At 37.7% G+C, this 21608-nt stretch overlaps 1 protein-coding gene across 3 annotated transcripts in view; it reads right to left on the reverse strand.

The window, feature by feature from the left end:
• LOC105188425 (pleckstrin homology domain-containing family G member 5) overlaps positions 1–21608 on the reverse strand; it is a 103655-nt gene that overhangs the window by 57399 nt on the left and 24648 nt on the right. The gene's annotated exons all lie outside the window — the stretch shown is intronic.

Below are 21608 nucleotides of genomic sequence, written 5' to 3' on the forward strand. Positions count from 1 at the left end.
CGTAACAGATAGTTAATCCCTGAATAATTGATTTTTGAGTTTCACATCTATATTTTTTGAATTTAGTTATCATAATCTAAATCATTATCACTGAGATAGAATAGACGTTTTGCATCTTCAAGAAATTCTTTCTTCTTACATTCTATCGGTTTTCATGAATTAGATATTACTGAATCTGAATTATTCGAAAAATTGTTGAAAATATCTTCATTATTTTGTATCCGCGATATTTTCCGCAAATAACCCTCTTTATCTTTTCTAAAATATTTGTGATTTGCTTCCTGAACATTTTTATATACAATACTTGTTTTATTGTTACGATGGCATTTTTTATAATATCGCTTCCATGAATCAATAATTCACCCAAGCTATTACTGAGCAAGTTATCTACCGTCACGGCTGCCCAGATTACATTATTTCCAATAACGGGACGTAGCTTAAATGTCCAGCTCGGATGAATACAGATCGCCTTCGGGACATGACACGACGCCCATCAGAGAACAACATCATATTGTAACTCTGTGAAACATGTACGGATATCGCGTCATCAAAATAATCGCTCAATACGTAAAAAAAACATGTGCTTACATCTTGTACGTAATAATCAATCTCATTATTAATTTTATTTTAACTTATTAACGTTATAATTATCATTATTAATTTTTTGCACTTGTTGCAATTATTATTATTAATTTTTTTTCAACTTGTAGTATTATTGGAATTATTAAGAGTCAAATCAATTTTACATGAATTATCCTTACAACTTAAATCCCTACAACTTTTATTCAGATCATTTTCCTTGAAACTTCTTCTGAATACTGAAGAGTTATTTGGGATGGGACAGTAAAATGGGACATCCTGTATATTATATATTGCTAAAATTACTTCAGTTATTTCCGAGAGAATATTATACATAGCTGAGAATCTTTTTATATTCCTAAATATTTAAGCTTTCCAGCAAAATCAATTTTGTGTACTAGTTTAAGTTGTATATTATTAATTTATTAATTTATTTACACGATGAGGTTACTCGGTCACAAATTTGAGACATTTTAGAAGAAAAAAGGATTATATTAGAGAAAAAAAAATAAAAAAAATAAATAAAATTCGAATGTTAAAGGAAGATTGGAAAAAATATCGGACAACTGATTTTCCTATTTAGGACCGTACATCTGAAGCATTATGTTTCTAACTTGAATCTGTGAAGATTATGGAAAACGAGATTTTGAATTTTGAAAAACTAGATTTCAAGAGATATTTGACGTGGGGTATATCCCTTCAAAATGAAAGAAACATTCGACGAGCGTTACGTAAAGTGCACTGACGCGAACGCTCAAACACCGTTTAATCGCATTGATAAACGAACTGTAAATCGCTCGTGATATCTCGTTCGCAAGAAGTTAAAGAGCTTTGAACGATGGCCATTAGAAAAATTGCAACGATCATGTTTCTTACGTCCATCCGGAGTCTCGCTCTTTGACGGACAAGCGATTTGGCCGCACGTGCTCCTATCGATTTTCTCGAGAATCCGCGCCTTTCCTTCCGCACGGAGTGAGTCAGTCTCATCGATCATCACTACCCGAATCTAATTCCAACCGGTATGGAAAGTTTCCACCAGGGAGGGAAGGACGGAGGCAGTGGGAAGAGATTTTGCAATTAACTTTTTATGGTCGGCGGAATTCCATTTCATCCTTTCCCCTCTCACCCCTTCTTTCATTCTCTCTCTTGCTCTCCAAATCTCTTGCGGCCTCCATTTCTTCAAGTTTCGCCGGGAGCCAGCAGCATGAAATATCGACGTTGACTTTAAGGTTTCTAGCGTCACGAGTAATCGGACAGCCGCGAAAAATTCTTCATTAATTCCGCTCGCACGATACAACCAGATGACAAACCAACCTGGCGAAATTGTTCCATCCACAGCGCTTGATCTTATTGATTCATAAGATCCCGCGAGATATATCCGCGTGTTTGTTTTTAATCGACATCTAATCAGAAAATTAATGATCAATAAAAAAGAAAATTAGCAAGTAAATAAGAAATATAACAGATAAATAATAAATAAAAAAGTTAATAAATATTTTTATTATTTATTATTAATAAATAAATATGCAGTAAATATTTGGCGGAGAATAAAAAATGGAATTGTGGAAACAAAGGCACGACTCGAAGGTTACGCGGACGCGAATCGCGGCTACACAAACGACGTGTTCGTGTAGGTATGATATCAACGTATCGAACGATATTACCTGTGTTTCGATTCATCGCCCGAGCGTTTGACGTCATTTGTAATACCGCGGTAGATTAAAATCTTGGAGTGATCTATGAGCAAGTGGACGGACTGGTCCCTATAGAATATTAATACACAATTTAAGCTTGGATAATGGAAGACTCCCTCGACGGACGGGCTTGTTCTCTTCCGCGAAATATTCGTGCATCAACTTCCGTGACTCTCGACGTCCACCGTGACCAATTTCTCCGCAGAACGATCGACTGTGATTTCTTCCAACATGAGAGTATATGGAACGTCGCGCGTTTATCACCGTACCTCCTGTGAAACTTGTCGTATCGAACGCTTTGTCCTCGTCTCGGTTAGCATTACATACGTACATCTAACTCGTAACGAAAGCTCGCAACAATTTCGCGAAAATATTAACGAGAATATTATGTGATGGGAATAATGTAATATTGAGATATTTCTGCGCCGCTGCGCGCTGTACGCATACAGCGAGCAAAAGTATTAATTCGGATTATTTCAGATTACATCGCTTCGACCGTCGCAGTGCAATTTCATCCAGGATGAACATGCGCTTCCGAACGTATATTTGAAAATCATTAAAGTATTCGAGATACTTTTGATAACGTTTTGATAACGTGCAAATTTCTAGCGCAATTCCGACTGAAATTAAATGCTGAAATATTATAATTACGAGTGTATTATCGACGATGACGACTCGGGCAATTTACTTGTTCATATTTTAAAAGTATATCTCTTTTTAACCTTAATTAACGCCCAGACGGGCGCATTTTTAACATAATTTTCAGCGACTTTATTTGCAACGTTAAACATGTAAAAAAAATTGAAAAGTATCATTTCTTACGTAAAATTTTACGCTCTTTCGGAATCCATTATCAGAATTTGTGTAACATAAAGTCCAAAAAAGTTATGGCGGCTTTTAAGTCAAATAACACGAAAAAATCGAAATCATTTTTCTTTTCAATATTTTTTCTTCACATCGACATAGCAGGACATTTCAATTCTCTCCGCAACCGTCGGTGGCCAAAATAGTTGTACTTTAAGGATATATTTTCTAAATTTGTCAAAATTGTCATTTTTATTATAAAATGGCAGCTAAATCGCAAAAATTTACGAATCGCCGTATTGTTTCACTATTCTGTCGCCATTATGTAGGCAATGTTATACCTCATATTGTTATCATAAATATATGTCATGAATATGTCTGTGAGAATTGAAAAAGAATGTCAACGACGTATTTCTCGCACCGTATCAGCCGTGAATGTAGAATTGCATGATGTGACATTCCACACGCCTTGGCGCAATGAACTATTAGGCGCGGGGATTGCGCGGGCACGTGGCCGGCCATGTCGTTTCCCGTAAAAGTTGCGACTACGACAATTCCGGGAGCGCAAGCTGAGCTCGCGAATATGTCCCGGCAGATATGAAATCGCGTTCGTCATGCACACGAGCATATCACACGACGTCGTCATAAACGTTGTAGCGCTTGGGCCTCGACTACGCTTCCTCGTGCAGATGATATTCCGGTGACGCATGAAACGCCAGTGAACGAACGTTGCGCACATCAACTCCGAATCGCATAAAATGCACGATAAAATAAAAGTAAGCGCACCTCGTTGCCCCGGCTCGTTGCCGGCTCTGTTGCCGTCAATCTGCGCGAGCGATTCTCGCATAAAAATTTTTTTCAGATTCGATTGGGACCTAGTCCGATTTCTTGAAGTTTCGGTTGATACAAGTTAAAAATGTTTACGCGGAAAAGTTCTTGCGATTTAATTGAGACCATTTTCAACTTCTTAAAAAAATTATGGGTTCTGATTAGAAAATCTGCGAAGGTTCGGATTAAAAGTGTAATGTTTTAAAAATATAATTCTAAACGAGAAATAGATTCAATTTTCCTGTTTTAGTTGTTAATAATAAATTAAAACTCGGACTGTGTTGATAAATTCCCAAAAGAAAAAAAAATTACTATTTTTTCATAGGATTAACTGAGTCCTCAGTAGTATAAGAAAACTTGCAAGCAACAGATAGAATTTCGTAGTTTACCCTGAGGGCGAAAATTAAGCAGTTCAAGTAGAAGAATAGTTTAGGTATTTTAAGTCTGGTGAGCCAATTTCTTAGCCTTTGAAAGGGCAATGAAATCCTTCGAGAGTCAAACTGGGTACAAGGATCTAACAATGTAAACAACAACAATGTAAACAAGGAGCAAAGGAATAGGTTGCAAAGTTCAAATGCTAATAAAGGAAATCTATTGCTTCATCTATAAGTATACTCTCATAGACATTATTCCAATCAATGTCACATAAATTATTAATAGCATAACATTTTTGAAACATCAGACTTTAGTATAAGGTTCGATATCTTTTATAACTTTACAAGAAGAATATCAATAAATTTTGACTTTTATTTAAATCAAAGAAGACATACGTTAAGATGAAATGATACAGATTATGATTGGAAAATATTAATTCGGGATGTCCTTCTTGTAGTTTTTGGCTCCAATATTGCTAATTATTCAGCTACTGATAGGGAAAGTAAACATTCGTCTATCACTCGGCAATTATTTAATGGGCCTATTTGGTAAATGTAATTATATAACAGTAATATATTTACCGCATTAAAATATAATATATAAGTACATATTTTCGTTTTCTGCCAGAATGGGTTAATGACCGCCACTCACTGAAAATATCCGAAGTTATAAAAAAAAAAGCAATGTCAACTGTATATTAATGCTAATGATGCTTTTAAAGATAAAAACAATGAATATAAATGATGAAGATGATGATGAAGATGAAGAATATGCTGATGAATTCGATAAGAGTTACTACTTGATTTAAATAAAAATAGTTATTTTATAAAATTATTTCATAAGACGCTTTTTTTCAGATGATTGAGCTATTTATATTAATTTGTAAAATATCTCGCAAACGATACATTTAAAACAATGATATTCGCAAAGAAGAAGCGACAGTTGACATGTTCGAGAATGATTTTTTCCAAACAGGGACAAAGTTTGAAAATTAATAAAATGATTATTATGCATATACATGATTATTTTTTCACAATTCTGTGGGTTGTATGCTGTGAACTTCGTGAATTTTATTTCATAATTATACAACGTGTGTAAAATTAGATTTTTGAAACTCTATATGTTACACAGGGTGTCCCATTTTAATGTCCCACCCCATAAATAACTTTTTTATTTTTGATTGTAGAAAACAATGTTTCAGACAAAAGTTGTATGGTTTTGAGGAGGGCATAAGATGATGCCATTAGTTTGACATTGAATAGTTTCTTGAAGGTCACATGAAGGTCATCTTTCATTTCTTAAGTGGAACTATTTACTTTTCATTACATATTCTTCTAGCTTACATCGAGAGCTTTCCAAAATCCTATAATTAAGTACCTTTTTGTTGAATACTTTTTAAGTTATAAGGCAAGATCGAAAGCACGATCCGGCCGGTCAAGGCAAGATCGAAAGCACGATCCGGCCGGTCAAGGCAAGATCGAAAGCACGATCCGGCCGGTCAAAGCAAGATTGAAAGCACGATCTGGCCGGTCAAGGCAAGATCGAGGCATGTACAATTATTGTTGATGAAAAAACCGCCATTTACTTGGATACAAATGTCCAACCTACGGCGAAAATCATCCCGCACTTTTTGAAGGACATCTGCGTTTATGTTCGTACATGTCTCTCAAATACGTTCCTTCGCTGTTGTAGGCTCTTCCGCATAAACTTTTTCTTTTACGTATCTCCAAAAGTATAAAAATCGAGAGGGGTTAAGTCAGGTGATTTTGGTGGCCATTCATGAGTCTGACTACCCATTCCAATTCATCTATTATTAAATCTATTATTTAAATAATTTGTAACATTTCGGGGCCTGTGAGCTGGTGCTCCATCCTGCTGAAACCACATTCGGTTGAGCAAGTCATTATTGACATGTCGCAAAAAGGTTGGGCAGATCATTCTGAAGAAATGCTAAATAGTATTGCGCGTTTAGATTCTGTTAAAAAAGGTATGGGCCTATGATGTCATTTCCAAGAATATCTGCCCAAACGTTAATAGACCATTGTCTTTGAAATTCTTGCCTCCTTTGCCAATGAGGATTTTGATCAGAGTAATAATGATAATTATGTCTATTAATGCCGCCTCTGTTACCGAACGTGGCTTTATCAGAAGAAAGCATCTCTGCGAAAAAAGGTGGGTTTCTTCGAATTTGATTTGAGGCCCAGTTACAAAATTGCAAGCGTCGCTCGAAATCCCTCTGTTCTAATTTTTGGGTTAGATGGTAGGGGTGAAATCTATTTATTTTAAGTATACGATTTGCTGTCGATTTCAATATGCCGTGTTGTCTCTCTATTTGTCTGGTGGGAATTTAGGAATTCAATATAGCGGCACTCAAGACAACCAATGAATTTACCTCACTTGACCCAGATTTTTGTCGTGTCCTTTTAAACTGCCCTGCTGTGCCCTCTCGGTGAGTTTTCTTATTGTCTTTCTACACGGATGGCGTATGTTAGGATACCTTTCAGCATACTGCAGCCTTTCCGCTGCACTGTAATTATTTCCAGCCTCACCCAAAATACGAGTCATGTCGACTATTTCGTTTGGCGGATAATCAGCCATAATTACAGGACTACTAAAAATTTTCGTAACAATGCTCAAAATATTACATTCGTTAAGAAAATATCGATGCTCTTTAACGTGCGTATGTAACGGGGTATACTTGAGTAGTGGGTATACTTGGGTAATAGGGAATACTTCGGGTCGAAACGTGGTTGTCATAGTCAAAATTGGACCGAAAGTCCAACGATCTTGCCTTACAACTTAAAAAGTACTTAACGAAAAGGTATAGGGTTTTGGAGAACTCTCGATGTAAGCTAGAAGAATATGTAATGAAAAGTAGGTAGTTCCATTTAAGAAATTGAAGATAACCTTCATGTGACCTTCAAGAAACTATTCAATGTCAAACTAATGGCGTCATCTTATGCCCTCCTCAAAACCATAAAAATAAAAATGGGACACCCTGTATACTCTATCATATTTGACACGTAATAACCAAATTGCCAAAACACAAAATTGACTCTACTGTACGATCTGAACAATCAACCAATAACGAGTTAATAACAAGCTGAAAGGTTTAACTAGACCGGCTAAATAATATTAGCTTTTGGATAAAGTTGGCTAGTCACTTTTCCTACTCGTGCATCTTCCCCCTCAGTGCAATATTTCTTCCGCTAAACTCGGAAAATAATGGATTTCGCGTAACAGCGGTTTTTTGCGGTTTAATAGCGACGGGTGACTTTTACACAAGACTGCGATATCGCGCGATAATGCAGCGTCCGTTAACGTGTCTAACACTCGGGACGCGACAGCACGGCGGACAATACGTCGACAGTAGAGAAAGACTGTATACGGCAAGACTGCTGCATAAATTAGCAGTTTCCGTGGCGAAACCGCACCGTCGCTTCGATCGAACTTGCTATCGACCCGTCACCCCACGCCGTGTAAAATGCCGGCCAGCTACAGCTACTACAGCTGGCTGAGAGTCGGTCGGTTGTACGCGTTCGATCTCGAATCCTCTTGGTACCGCTTGGCAAACGTTCGTTCGTGTTGTCCGCCTGAGCCGACTATCAATTTCACGGTGATTTGAGCGCGGCATTACTGGGAATCGCGCGCGTACGACGGCACACGGAACACGGACCTTCTGCACAGCTGTCGACGCAATCGATAATTATGAGACACAGAGAGAGAGAGAGAGAGAGAGAGAGAGAGAGAGAGAGAGAGAGAGAGAGAGAGAGAGAGAGAAAGAGAGATCCGCGCGCGTGATCCGGTACCTTCCGCTGGCGAAATGAAGGTCGATCACGACTGCATCGTGTCGACGTATCGTATCATTCATACCGTCGTCTCTCTCGCAGTCTTCATCGCGACTGCTGCGAGAATATCAACGGTTCTCTTCACGCTCGAGAAACTCAATGAGAACGGCGCCGACTGGAAAAGACGATTTTGTGCAGTTGTTACCTTATTGTTAGCAAAGTAACCGCGAGACTGTCTCGAGTTCTCGAGTTATCGCGACAGGGTCGCGTGTCGAGCATTCATCGACGCGCAAACGACGGCCTGTAACGCTGCCGAAATATAAATACAACAACGAGCTTCGCGGAATATCGCATTTTTAAATGACCCGACCGTTTTATCAATTCGTATCATTATTTGTGCTTATGTACTCGAGCACCAAGTGAAGAATACTGAAGAAGTGAGCCTCTCCTGGAAAGGAACTTTTAGGATTATATATTGGATCGCACGCGGAGATCTCTCGACGATCATTCTCTCGCGCTCTTATAACTTTTCTTCCCACGCTCATCGAATCTTCGTTGCGAGATGGTTGAATTTTTAAATCGTGACTGCTTTATTGATCTATCTCATTATTTACCTTCGCACGTCGGAATATCGGAAAAAATATTGGGATAGTATCACCTTTCTCTCTCTCTCTCTCTCTCTCTCTCTCTCTCTCTCTCTCTCTCTCTCTTTAAGCAAATATTTTAAGATTATATTAAATCGCACTCGTTCTCTTATATGTTTCCCTGCTACGTGCATCGAATATTCATCGCAAGATTGTGTTTTTAAATGACGATCGTTTCATCAATTGGTATCATTATTTATCCTTATATATCTGGACACTAGAAGAAATATTGGAAGTATTTCTCTCCACTCGAGAAAAGTCCTTTTAGATTTATATTTCATTGCACGTAAAAGTTTACGATCGTCATCTCGTGCTCTTATAACTTATCTTCCTACCCGAGTCGAAATTTTAAACCTACTTTTGAAGCCTTACCTTACTGAACTTTCTAACATCTGTAGATTCTGAAAGATCAATGTATGTTTAATTTATATAGACACTTTAGCTTTAGTTAGAGCCTCTAAATGGCAGAAAACACACAAATGTCACTTGTAGGTTCTAAAGAGAACACCTTCGCCTATAATACTAAAAACATTAGGTGTATAAATAAATAATCCAAATTTTTCAGCTAAATTCAAGGTTTATTTTAGAAGAAAGTAAAGCAAATTTGTCAATCAAAGTATTCGCAAAGTTGTTTTCTGTAACTTTAAGCCGTCTTTCAGGCAGCTGATGAATTCCGTGTCGGAAAAATGTTGTGTCTTTGGACACGATAAAGTCGTCAAGCCATTTTCGGATCTTATCCATTGATTTGAAGTGCGTATCATGATACGCCAAAGTATATTGCATGGACCGAAACAAGTGGTAATCGGTAGGAGCGATGTCTGGTGAATACGCCGCGTGCTGTAAGCACACTTTCGTTCCGGGACGCGATTGCCATTAAACTATTTTTTTTTTCTATTTTCCCACACGCCAGAGAGTGAAAATGCATTGTCAGTTTTTGGCACAGAGCGCTGTGCCTGCCGGGAGTAATTATAATCTGTCTGAGTGTTGTGGTATGCGCACAATTTTCGAGAAGAGCGAAAGTGTTCCGGGACGCGATTGTTATTAAACTATTGTTTTTTCTATTTTCCTACATACCGAAGAGTGAAAATGCACTGTCAGTTTTTGGCACAAAGTGTTTGGACGTCCTGTGGAAATTATCATCAGTATGAATGGTTATATGTGCGTAATTTTCGGGGAGAACAACTTTCTTATAATGTCATGTCATATTTAACACAAATTTATCTTTTATATGTATTTACATTTATATTAAGTGGTTTTTTTTTTAAATAAAGACTATTTTCAATTTTCAAACATCAGAAGAACTCTTCAACGTCCAACTTCAACGTCGTGACGCCAAGTACCATTTGGACGAGTTAAAGAGGTTGGAGCATCGCTGGAAAACGTGAATCGACTTAGAAGGAGACTATGTTAAAAAATAAGACTGAATTTAACCGAAAAAACACTTGTTTCTATATCAGGCTCAAAACTTTTCAGTCTACTCTCGTATATTATCTTTCTTTATATTTTCTATTAACCTAAGAACGGGATATCGTGTGACACTTTATAAAGACTCAAAATAATCTGTTGATTCATAATTGATATTTACGCATAAATGTTTTTAATTAAATGTTTTTAACTTAGGATCAGTTAACTTAACGTCAAATTATTTTGCTTCAAAACTATAATATTTATTGCTTATATCAGTATTAATGATTTTTTGTAATGTCCGATCGACAAATTCATAGAAATTATTAATTATTATAACTTTAAGTAGTCCATAATTAGAACACTTATTTTAGATATGATATTTCTTATATCCTAATTTCTTTTGTTTAACCGTTAGTCAACTCATTTATTTATACGACCAGCAGAAGACACGAGTTATATACGTTATATATGTAGCGACGTCAAACGTAGGTTTACTACCTTATGGTTAAACACAGCTACGTTTCATTCCTATCTGGGTGTCCTCAGTCGCAGAAAAGTCGCTTTGGTCGCACGAGGTTCCTGTTCCGAGGTTAGAATCTAGCCGAGTCGTCGAGCGGATTCGATAATCGAGTCGTTGGTATATCCGCGTGACATTTCCGTGTGAGATAGGACGAAGCGTTGAGAAGGTGGAAACGTGGAATGCGGGCTCCAGTTTGCCGATATTACAGCGGAAGAAACGAGACCGATATCAGTAAAACTCGTTAAACGGAATAGAATAGTTCTCTGCGATTTTGTAAACTACCACGATAATGATTAAGCCATTAACGAAAGAAAATTGGTGCACGAGTGCTCGTGATGCGGTAGCACGGAACATCTGGGCGAAGTTTTAATCCAAAATGTCGGAACCTACTGACAGTCTTTTGGCAACGGTGGACGACGGAGGTAATGCTGGACAGTGAAGACGTGCGCCCTAACATTACGTCTCTTCCACCATCGCCAAGATATTGTCAATATTAATTCATATGGGATGAAACTTCACCTAAAGAACTGGTCCCATCACGCCGCGCGCACTCATTAATTGATTTCTTTCCATTAACATCTCGATGATTATCACGATAGTTTGCAAAATAGAGAGAGGATTTTTTTATCCGGTTCAACAAGTTCTACGCGAACGCTCGCGTATATTCAAACATCCGCCATGTCGGAAAGCCTCGACTCGCGTGCGATTATTAACAACCCTCGAGCGGAGAGGAAATCCACGCTATCGGCGAAGCGCAGCCCGAGTCGTTTCGTCCGACGAGCGCTACTGCTATCGCACGTCGAATTAGTACGAATAACGGATAACTGCCGATTCGAAAAAATCCGTACGCAAGCGGGAAAGTTGAACGAAATGTGTATTCGCTTTATTTCCTGTCCCCTGCGTTCGGTTCTACTCGATGCGCTTTAAGCTTACGAGGCCATATAGAGAACAAAATCATAGTCGCCCGCGACCGACCGCGACGCGTATCGATTTTGCAATTTGAACTTTTCGGCGCGTAAATCGACAATCGTGGAGAAGGTTTCGTTGGCCAAGGGCCAACGAAAGTAAGAATGCACGAGCGGCGAATTAGACGAGAAGGTGGTATTATGGCCCTTGCAGATATATACATAACGGTCCCTCTTAATATCTCCGCTATTAGCTTTGGCGGATTCTAGGGATTACTGCCGAATCATTAATTTAGTAGGCTGCCGTTACGCAGTGGCGCTAATATGCCGATACACAATAGCCGATATTTGTTACAACGCGTTTTTACTTTCGAGCATTTCGAAATATTTTCAAGGTACATTTTAATGCTATTTAATCATACAAACTTCCTCACATTCCTCTTAAATTTGGGTCCTCTTAAAATTGGTTGAATTATCATACAAATACATGTACACTTGAGTGTTCTGTTCGTTATTTAACTTTTTGTTCGGCTGTATACATTTCGAGTTATGCAAAATTAAACAATAGCATGGCATTTTGCTAATGTGGTGACATCCTTAAGCGTGCTGGTAATACGGTCTTCTTCTCGAGGTTTTTATATTATATCGAAGTAGTTACTGCATAAATCGATTATATGTACGTGTGTGTGTATGTGGATGTGTACATGTAGCTTTACTACTAATCTATAGTTCACGTTACATGTAGATTTTTAATATCGACCTATACAGCAACCTATACGTGGAAGAGATTTCCGTTTTATAAAAACAATTCTAGGAGACTATTTCGAATAAATATATAAATTTCTAACAAAACATTGCGCTTTTTCAACCAAAACCAATTTTCGAAGTTGAATTACTTTGGTGCAGGACCACATTATCACTTTTGTTCCTCTTCGACACATTTTGCAATATCGTCACATTTTTATAAATAAGGTAAGCAATAAACATTACATAATTTTGAATATACAATGACTAATAATAATAATAATATTAATAACAATAATAATAATCGATTAAATAATAAATTTTGACAAATATATAATCGTTATTTTCGATTTAAAACGATGATTATTGATAAAGTTGTTGTACAAAATGTAAATGGGAGACCATAAAACTATATTTTCCCTCCGTACTGACCGCTGCACAGAGAATGTTTTACTTTTTTTTCTCGTTATCTTCCCGTGCTCGTGTACCGAACGTAATAGGTATAACAGCAATATAGAGATAAGATATAATTGAAAACGCATGAGTAACGTGAATGTTAAAAAAAAAATTGATCATCCAAACAGCGATATAAATGATAAAGTAATAGTGTTTTTTATGTAAATTTGCTAAAAACGATCGGTGTTTTCATGATTTATAATACTTTCATAATCTCTCTCTCTCTCTCTCTCTCTCTCTCTTACTCATTATCTCAGGTAAACAACATCAAACATCGGTACTTCATATATATGCTGATTATATATTAAAATAATGTTGATTATTTATTTTGATTAATTTGTGATTTGTTATAATTCGTAACTTTTACTGGCTTGGTAAACACTATGTTGATTGCTGTTAATATCTTGGATAATTACCGAATACTTACAATGAATATTAACGTTTGCTGTAAATCCAGAAACACTTGTTTCACATTGAATATTCGTAAAAATAATGAGCCAATAAATAAACAAACTTTTACATAATAAGGAGAAATGCATGAATATTTAAGAATTGATGCAAGTCGAGTGAATTATTGGTGGGCTTTAACCGAAAGATTATAAAAATAATGTACTGTAATGTCACGTAAAAGTGAAAATGAACACACACACACACGCGCGCACACATATATTCATATATATATAAGATATTTCATGTTAAAGAATAAAATTGGAGAAAATTGACGTCCAATTACTAAAATTTCATTGAAAATATAAGGGCATTAAAGTATCTCAGAAAATATGGCGAAGAATATGAGAAACATTTCGACGTCATTGTTCGTTAATTTTTCATTGGTCATTAGTCATTTCTCAACGAGTATTTTCCTGGCTAACTATGCGAGACTCGATTTTCTTCCCCGATGCCGTGAATCAGGCGCGCTCATACGAAAAATACCTAAGGAAAAGTTACCTTCGACTTTCGTGGACAGCGACATCATTCGGGATTGCGAATTTCTGTCACGACGAGACTTCCTTCTCAAATTTGTGCTTCTCCCTGCCAAACCGCCACAAATCTGTTTTTCGAAGCAGCCGCTTCGGGCATTTACGCGCGTATTTACGCGCGCGTCTTCTACCTCTCAGCGTTACTTCCCGCCATGAGCCTACTCGCTTCTTGCGAAGATTAACCTGATCCTCGATTGTCTCACATCCCGTCCGTGAAACCGAAGGGTTTATTCTCGGCTCACATCGCGATATCTGATCTCGTCCCGAGCTTCGCTTTCCTGGCACTGCTCCCTTTTCGTAAATCGAGACAGTAACGGACTATCCTCGGACTATTCTCGGCCGCGGAAATCTTGCCTCGTCAATTTCCTCCTTCGCGGCGGTGGTTCCCTTCGCTCTGTCGACCCTTCCTCCCTCTCTTTCCTCCTCTTCTAATAAGAAGGAAGCCTTGCTAAGTACCACCCGAGTTAAGTATCGATGGTCTCTCCTCGATCATCTCGTCGATTCTTTTGTCGGCTCGCTCCGACTCCTTTACCCGCCGTCACCAGCGATTTTCGATTTGTTCGATCCCGATCCGAGCTTCCGGTTTCTCGCGTGGCTGCTCTGCGGGTCGCGTTTAGCTTCACACGGGGGCGAGGGTGGCGCCGGTCCTACCGGCGTTAGGTCGCGCGTCGCACTGAAGGGAGAATCCGAGGAGAGCGCAGCTCTCCTCGGCCGACACATTTCGACGGGGTAACCACCTACCCCGTCGCTGCGGGGCTTCGTAGGGAGATGCGCGGGCGCTGCCGGAAAACCACCCTCTCGGCGAGAACGAACGCGAGCCACCAAGGACGCGACGCGTAGCGTTTGCACAAATGGACGCATTTATCTGTCATCGAGGTTCCGCTGGTTGCGAATCGAGACTGAACTTTCCGTTAAATTTGCCAAAGGTAACGAGAACCACGTTTCGGCGGGAGAGGGTTAGGGCGGTAATGATCGATTATTGACATGCGACGGATGAACGCGGCGTCTTCGATGTTGGAGTTACGTACTACGTCTGGCGACGTTAGTTCTGAACGTCTCGCGCTTTTATTCTTTGTATTGCGTGCGAAGCGATTTACGTTAACGTAAAATTGAAATCATGAGAATCGCCCTCCTAATAATTTCAGCGCCCATCGCGTTTGAGGTAATAGGTGTTTCACAAATTTATTTTGCAAATCACGCGACAAGTAAGTTAAGGATAACGTTTTGTGGTGCATGAACTGAATTACGAACGCAAAAATATAAAATGATACAACTTAAAGATGTTCTTCAAAGGGAAGCGGAAGCGAATTTTTATTTATATAGTTAGGAAGACCCCTCGAATACACGAAATCTTTTCGTAAACAACTTTTTGATGCGACAAATATTTTTAGGCAATTTTTTTTGGGTTGTCTCACTTTACGTGGGCCATCCGACATATTATTAGGTTACCTCATACGCTCGTGGAATTTTAGAATTATCTATAGCCAACGATTCAATGTATCTCCATGCCGTAAGACTGCCAATTTACATACAACAAAGAGACGTGAATATTGCGTAGAGAGAACATTTCTTAACGTACGTATTACGACTCGTTAGCGAATATAATATTATTTTTGGGGATGTTGTAAGCAAAATTTCTGCGAGGCAAACAGATTCGATTTCGCCGGTTCCACATGGAATAAATGGATCCCTAGCAGAGACAAGTGGTAATAGCGAAACTCCCCGCGTTTAAAGAGCCGTACCTTCGTCGCTGTCTTGCTCTTTCAACGTTGGAAGCGGAGAACCGGAGATGGGACCATAATTGCCGGTCTGGGAAGCGTCAAGCAACCGGTGACGCAACATCATTTACAAAAGCGCTGAACAACGTAAGTACGACGTTTACGACTCGGTATTGTGCCAATGCAATTCACAGGCATTATTTATGCGCGTGTATTAAAAGAAATTAAACAGACTCTTAAACAGATACAAGAGGGATATGCTTGCCCGAACTGTGTGTCTCCTTTGGTCGCTCGACGCGCTTCAACATTCTCATGTAGACGGAAACTTAACACCAAAGATTCGTTCTCCTTTCGCCTCATCGTCCGTGATATAACGGAATGCGGTATAAAACACTCGTTGACGGTGGAATGGCAGCATGGTCAGCGTAAAAAGAAATATTAGCAGGGTAAAACGCTCGCGGAAACACCCGAATTGAATTTATGCCGCTATTAGGCCGCTATTAGGAATTAGAAAGATACTACGAAGTCTCGACGATAAATCCTCTTTTCCTTCCTGCACCGCCCACCGATCCGCTCTAATGTATCGTCCGAGAAAATCACGGCCGCTTGATTGGCCTGATAGTAACATTCGGTTTCAAAAGCTCATAGTACATTACACCTTTCATATCCCACCAAATACAGAGCATTGCTTTGTGACTTGTGAATGTTTTATTTTGGTGTCGATGTTAATGGTTGTCCTGGATCAGATCATGATTTTTATCGTATTGAATTATCAAAATAAATCCACTTTTCATCTCCAGTTACAATTCGCCACAAAAAATTATTTTCTTCTGTCTGGCAAGCAAAGATATGGCAATATTCAAACTTTTGCAATGGCATTTTCACTCGATTTATGTCGAATCCATTTCTTATTATTCCAGTCTTATCATTCAGTGTATAAATCAATAATCAATCAAATCAAAATAATTGATCGAGACAATCTTTACATTACATAATTACGATTTGAAACTGGATGTTTGATTATTTGGATTTTGGTTGTTTCATTCGTTAACATCTAACGCTGTTATTAATAATCTTAATTGTTGAGATAGTATTTTCCTGTTTGATTGGCTACAGTTCAGCTAGCCTGACAACAAATTTGTGAATATTGGTGTATATATTGAGGATTATATTAGGATTATATTATATAGCAATATTATATTGAGGAAGCGGATAATTTTCATGTAATTTGTGATATCTCTGCAATTTTTCCAAAAAAACGGACATTAATATACTATATTAATTATTTTTTATAACCATAGTTTATATTAAGTATCATTAAGATATTATACTGCAGTGTATGCAGTGATTGCAAGTTATCTTGATGAGATATTTTTTGTAGATATTTTTTTTTATTATGAGAAGAAAGAGAATTTTTCCATGTTTATATTGTCAGTTGATATGTATATATTAACTCTTGATACTGGCGACAATTTGTATTCGGCGTATCAGATTGTAATAAATTCTTTTTACATGTTCCTTACGCAAAATACTAAAAGGAAATAGACTTAACTTTTAATTTCTGTAAGATTTCGTCACAATTTTTTATATGTTTTAATTATATAACTTTTTTGAAAATAACTGAAATATTTAATATTCTTTTAGCTCCGGCAACCGAGAGTAGCTACGAGTGCGAAAGATTAAATGATAAATGTAAACGAGATAAATTCGAACGGCTTTCGATCGGATGTAACACGAGTGCATGCGAACAGCGTGCGGTCGAGTGCGAAGCCAGTAGATACGGGCGCTATATGGCCGGACGGAGAGCAAGTAGATCGTTCGGTCAGACGCTTCACTAGATGCAAATGACGTTCGGTCATCACAGTTACGCAGTTACGCAGAAGATAAGGCCTGTGCGTGGTCTTCCGCGAAAGCTTGGTACAAAGAGCAAAAGTGACCTTTCCTTCCCATCGTTTCACTCGCCGACGTGTAATTTGAGCTTCCAATTGTCGTCATCCCTCTCAATCGATCATTTCCTATCTTTTTATTATTTCAGCCAACCGCCATGAGAGATATTTGGCGCGAGATATGAGATGCGGGATATTAAGTAAATATTCCATTTCGCTAAGAAATCAGAATATCATGCGGATGTTTATTTTCGAGGTCTTAATTTCAACGTTTTATATTTTCATGCTTAACATTGGAATCAACGAATAGTCAAAACTGTTTTGTAACATTTTATAAATATTTTATATAAGAAACTTTTTATAAGAAATTACTCAAATAAATTTTATGAACGAAATTACTGAAACTATTAAATTTACTAAAATTAATATAACGATGCATTTTGTAGTTTTAATAGACATTGAATAGTATTAAGAGAAATAAATAAACATTTTTGTTCTTGTATAACATATTTTCAAAAAACTATTTAGATCGCTCCGGTAGAAACATGTCATATTAATCGTTGGTAGTTTTAGTTTGCGCATACATTTATTGCTACGTGATTTTATTTTTAATATGATAAAATTGGGATTATTTTTAATTTGATAAAATTGGGAAAAACATTAATTGAAAATAAAGTGAAACTTATATAGTATAGTATCGAAAAAATTCATATCTTAAGGTTATCTTAATTAATTAAAAAAAAAAAATAGAGTAAGTTAGAAGCAGCTGTAAGAGAATCATAGTCAAATATTTGAAAATGAAATACATTCAAAAGTCATAGACAAAGTTTTCATTTTTTAACCAATATTATAATAATATATGCATTCCTTTTGCAAATAATACACTAAGAAAATATTGTTTATATATTACGCAAGCAGAAGTCGATAAAAATAAGAGTCTTCAAATATCTCTTCAAAAATGGTAGTTTCACTTTCTCCACGAGTTGACATCGTGACATATAATTGTCGTTTTGTGCAGTTCGGGCTTCTGAAAATTTCGCTTTGCAGGTTAAGATGGCGAATTCCAGCATCAACGAAGCATAATAATCCGAGCGAGCTACACGGATGACGGAATGTTGTAATACCAAAGCGGTGAATCAGGTGACGAATAGCAAAGTCACGGGCACGGTAAAAATCATAGAAAGAGGAGCGCAACGGCGATACACAGGGACGAAGGGGATCTGATGGAAAACATTTTTAGATGGCACTTCTATTACGATGACGTGAGGGATCCGCCCTCGCGGACGCTACTACGCGGAAGCAGGCAAGACGAAAAGAATGAGAGAAAGGAAGATAGACTGTCTCGCCTGGCCGCGGAAAGAAATAAACGGCAGCAGATGGATCTCCATTCGGTGACAACGACGGGTGGAATTGCAGTGGCGAATCGGACGTTTCGGGAACCCCGAGATGGAATAAATGGAAACTTGTGTGAATTAACGTGTCGCGCGCGCGGTATTCAATATAACGACTTTAATCAATAATTGTACACAATAGTAGGAAAAACAGTAATAATGTCAGACGTGAATATGCTAAAAAATTGAGAAAATTTAACAGTCACAGGGTACGCGTTCGCTTTTTAATGATTGTCGAGAAATAATTCGAAACGTTGCGAGGAATACACATTGGTCCTGAACAATTGCCCAGATCATTTTATTTATATGCTGAATCCGCCACTGCGGCGAGAAACACGTGATTGTCGTACTTATTTTCTCTTGTATCGCTTTCTCCGTTTCCATCTCGCCTTCTGCTTCTCACGAGTTTACAGTAAATCTCGTCGCACTCGTTCATTGCTTTGACTCCAAAGTATGAAAATTTTGATTTTATTTTCCGGACACGAGAATTCGAGAACTCGATCCGTTTCCGGCAATGTTTCTCATCCGATCATCTCTTGTCGGCCAAGATCGAACGAGCAGAACGCGAATCGATGACCTTCGTTTTGTTCATCGATTTGCGGATTGACGTTTATAATTATTCAATCGATCGGTCGGTCGGTCGGTCGGTCGGTCGGTCGATCAGTTGGTCCGATATTTGGACTGAATCTGTATGTAATGAAGATTTAATTAAGGTGAATCTATGTATGATTAGGGTTTAATTAAGGTGAATATTGTCTGCGATTGGGAAAACATTTACATATAATATTTCCGTTGAATAATAATAAGTGGTTAATTTTAGTTAATAACGCTCGTAAAAATCACTCTAGCCTAATTAAATAAATTAGGACGATTGTCGAGGTGAGAATTCATATGTGCTGTTCGTATTGCTTCCAGACGAAAGCTCATCAACCGCACGTGAGAATGCGCGCACACACACACACACACACACACACACATACATATCATTTTTAAATAACAATCGACTTCATTTGTCATTAGCAAACTAACCAAAATAACGAGTTCTCTTTAACGGAAAAATGTCGAAACATTGATAGTTATGCGCCATTGAAAGTGAACGAAAATAAATGGTTTCTCGGGGTTATTTATATTATCGGGACAGCCTGAAACACGTCTACACGCGGCAGACATATGCGCGGACGTGTTCGGATGTGTATAGTAATTAAATTTATATTCTCCGCGACGCAGCAGTGCGCAGTTCGTGTTATTTGTATTCGCACATGGCGATGATGCACTTGGCGACGCATTTCCACATGAGCATATTAATTAGATATGTAAATATGTGTATGTGTATGTGTATATATATTTTTTTACATGCATATATGTATTTTTTTGTTTACTCTCTCGAAAAAGGCTGGTCCTTTCGGCGAATTTAGCGATACGCATTTAATGAAATCACGCGCCAGCTGTTCCCCCTGTGTAAACCTAGCGCAGCTGTGACAGATCAATTTCCCGGATAGTCAAACCTGCGCGAGCAAATTTCGAGCAAAGTTTACTATCAAATTCTGCCATCAATTTTGATGGCAGATAAGTAACAAATTTGAAGCAGGATCTGTGTTATCAAATTTTGTTGTCAAACTACCGTCAAATATGCAACAGAGCTTGCTGCCGGGCAACTTGCAGCAAAAACCGCGCGGGATAACATTTAGCGCTACGTTATGCACAGCAAGGTTTATGTGGTTTTTGCTGCAAATTTGCTGCAAGTTACCCGGCACTGAGCCTTGACGCCAAAGCAGGAGCTGAGTGCGGACGCAAATAGCTATGTGTCTTTAGTCGAATTTGCTGCAATTTGCAGTCAATTTGCTTACTGGCTTTATTAAAAATAAATTGTTCACTCCTTACAATGTCTCAATCGGGTCGCATCGTGTTGAATTATTATATAAAATCCCGTGTAAAAAATTAATAGGGCTCTGGTAAGAGCCTGATTATTTTTCTCTAACATTAATCGGGCCTTATAGTAGGGATAGAAAGACAAGAGCCCTGACTGAAGATGTATGACAAATGATTTAACGAATCCTTATAAGGCAATATCAACAGCGCCTAATAAGGCAATATTAATAGGGTCTTATAAGGAAATATTTTTATTATTGCTTGAATAAGAATATCCGTTCTTTTCATTCCAAGAAATTTAGACTGTGATTTCTTTATTTCTTTATAACCTTGTTAATATATAACAAAAACTTGTTATTTTAAAAATATAGTATACTTTATAATAGAACATAGCATTCCCATACGTAAAAATCCTGCTACTGTTTTCATTAAAGTTTGTTATATTTCAAAACAAAGACAATATTAGAAAAATCCTTGGAAAAGACTAATGAATGTAGCAACTAATAAAACTAATAAAATTCAAATTTTTAATTGCGGTATAATTAAAAAAACTTTTCAAAGAACCAGATAGAGCATACATACTAAAACAATACTAAACTATGACAATTTTATTACACACTTCAGATTTTATTAATTCTCTGTAAGAAAACTTAATTTTGTATATATAAAGCATCTTTAAATGATCCTTTAAAAGGCCCACATCAATCAATTCCATATTAAAGCGTTATTTCGTAAAATTTTAAGCATTCCTAAAAAATTCTTCTAAGGCCGTTCTCAGCTTTCCTTAAAGCCTTATTTATTAAATATAAGGCGTTCTTAAAAAATCTTTCCAAGGTCCTTCTCAGTGTTGCCTATCAAAGCTTTATTTGTTAAATCTAAGGCATCCCTAAAAATCCATCTCGGGGCTTGAAGTGCAGGTTATAATGAGGATCATCCCTTTTTAGGGATATTCTATTTTCAGCCTTATCGGGACCTTATGCTTCATGAGGATGGCCCTAACAATTTTTTGCTCAGGATGTC

The sequence above is a fragment of the Harpegnathos saltator genome, unplaced genomic scaffold (assembly GCF_003227715.2).
Source record: "Harpegnathos saltator strain DR-91 unplaced genomic scaffold, Hsal_v8.6 scaffold160, whole genome shotgun sequence".
NCBI lineage: Eukaryota > Metazoa > Arthropoda > Insecta > Hymenoptera > Formicidae > Harpegnathos > Harpegnathos saltator.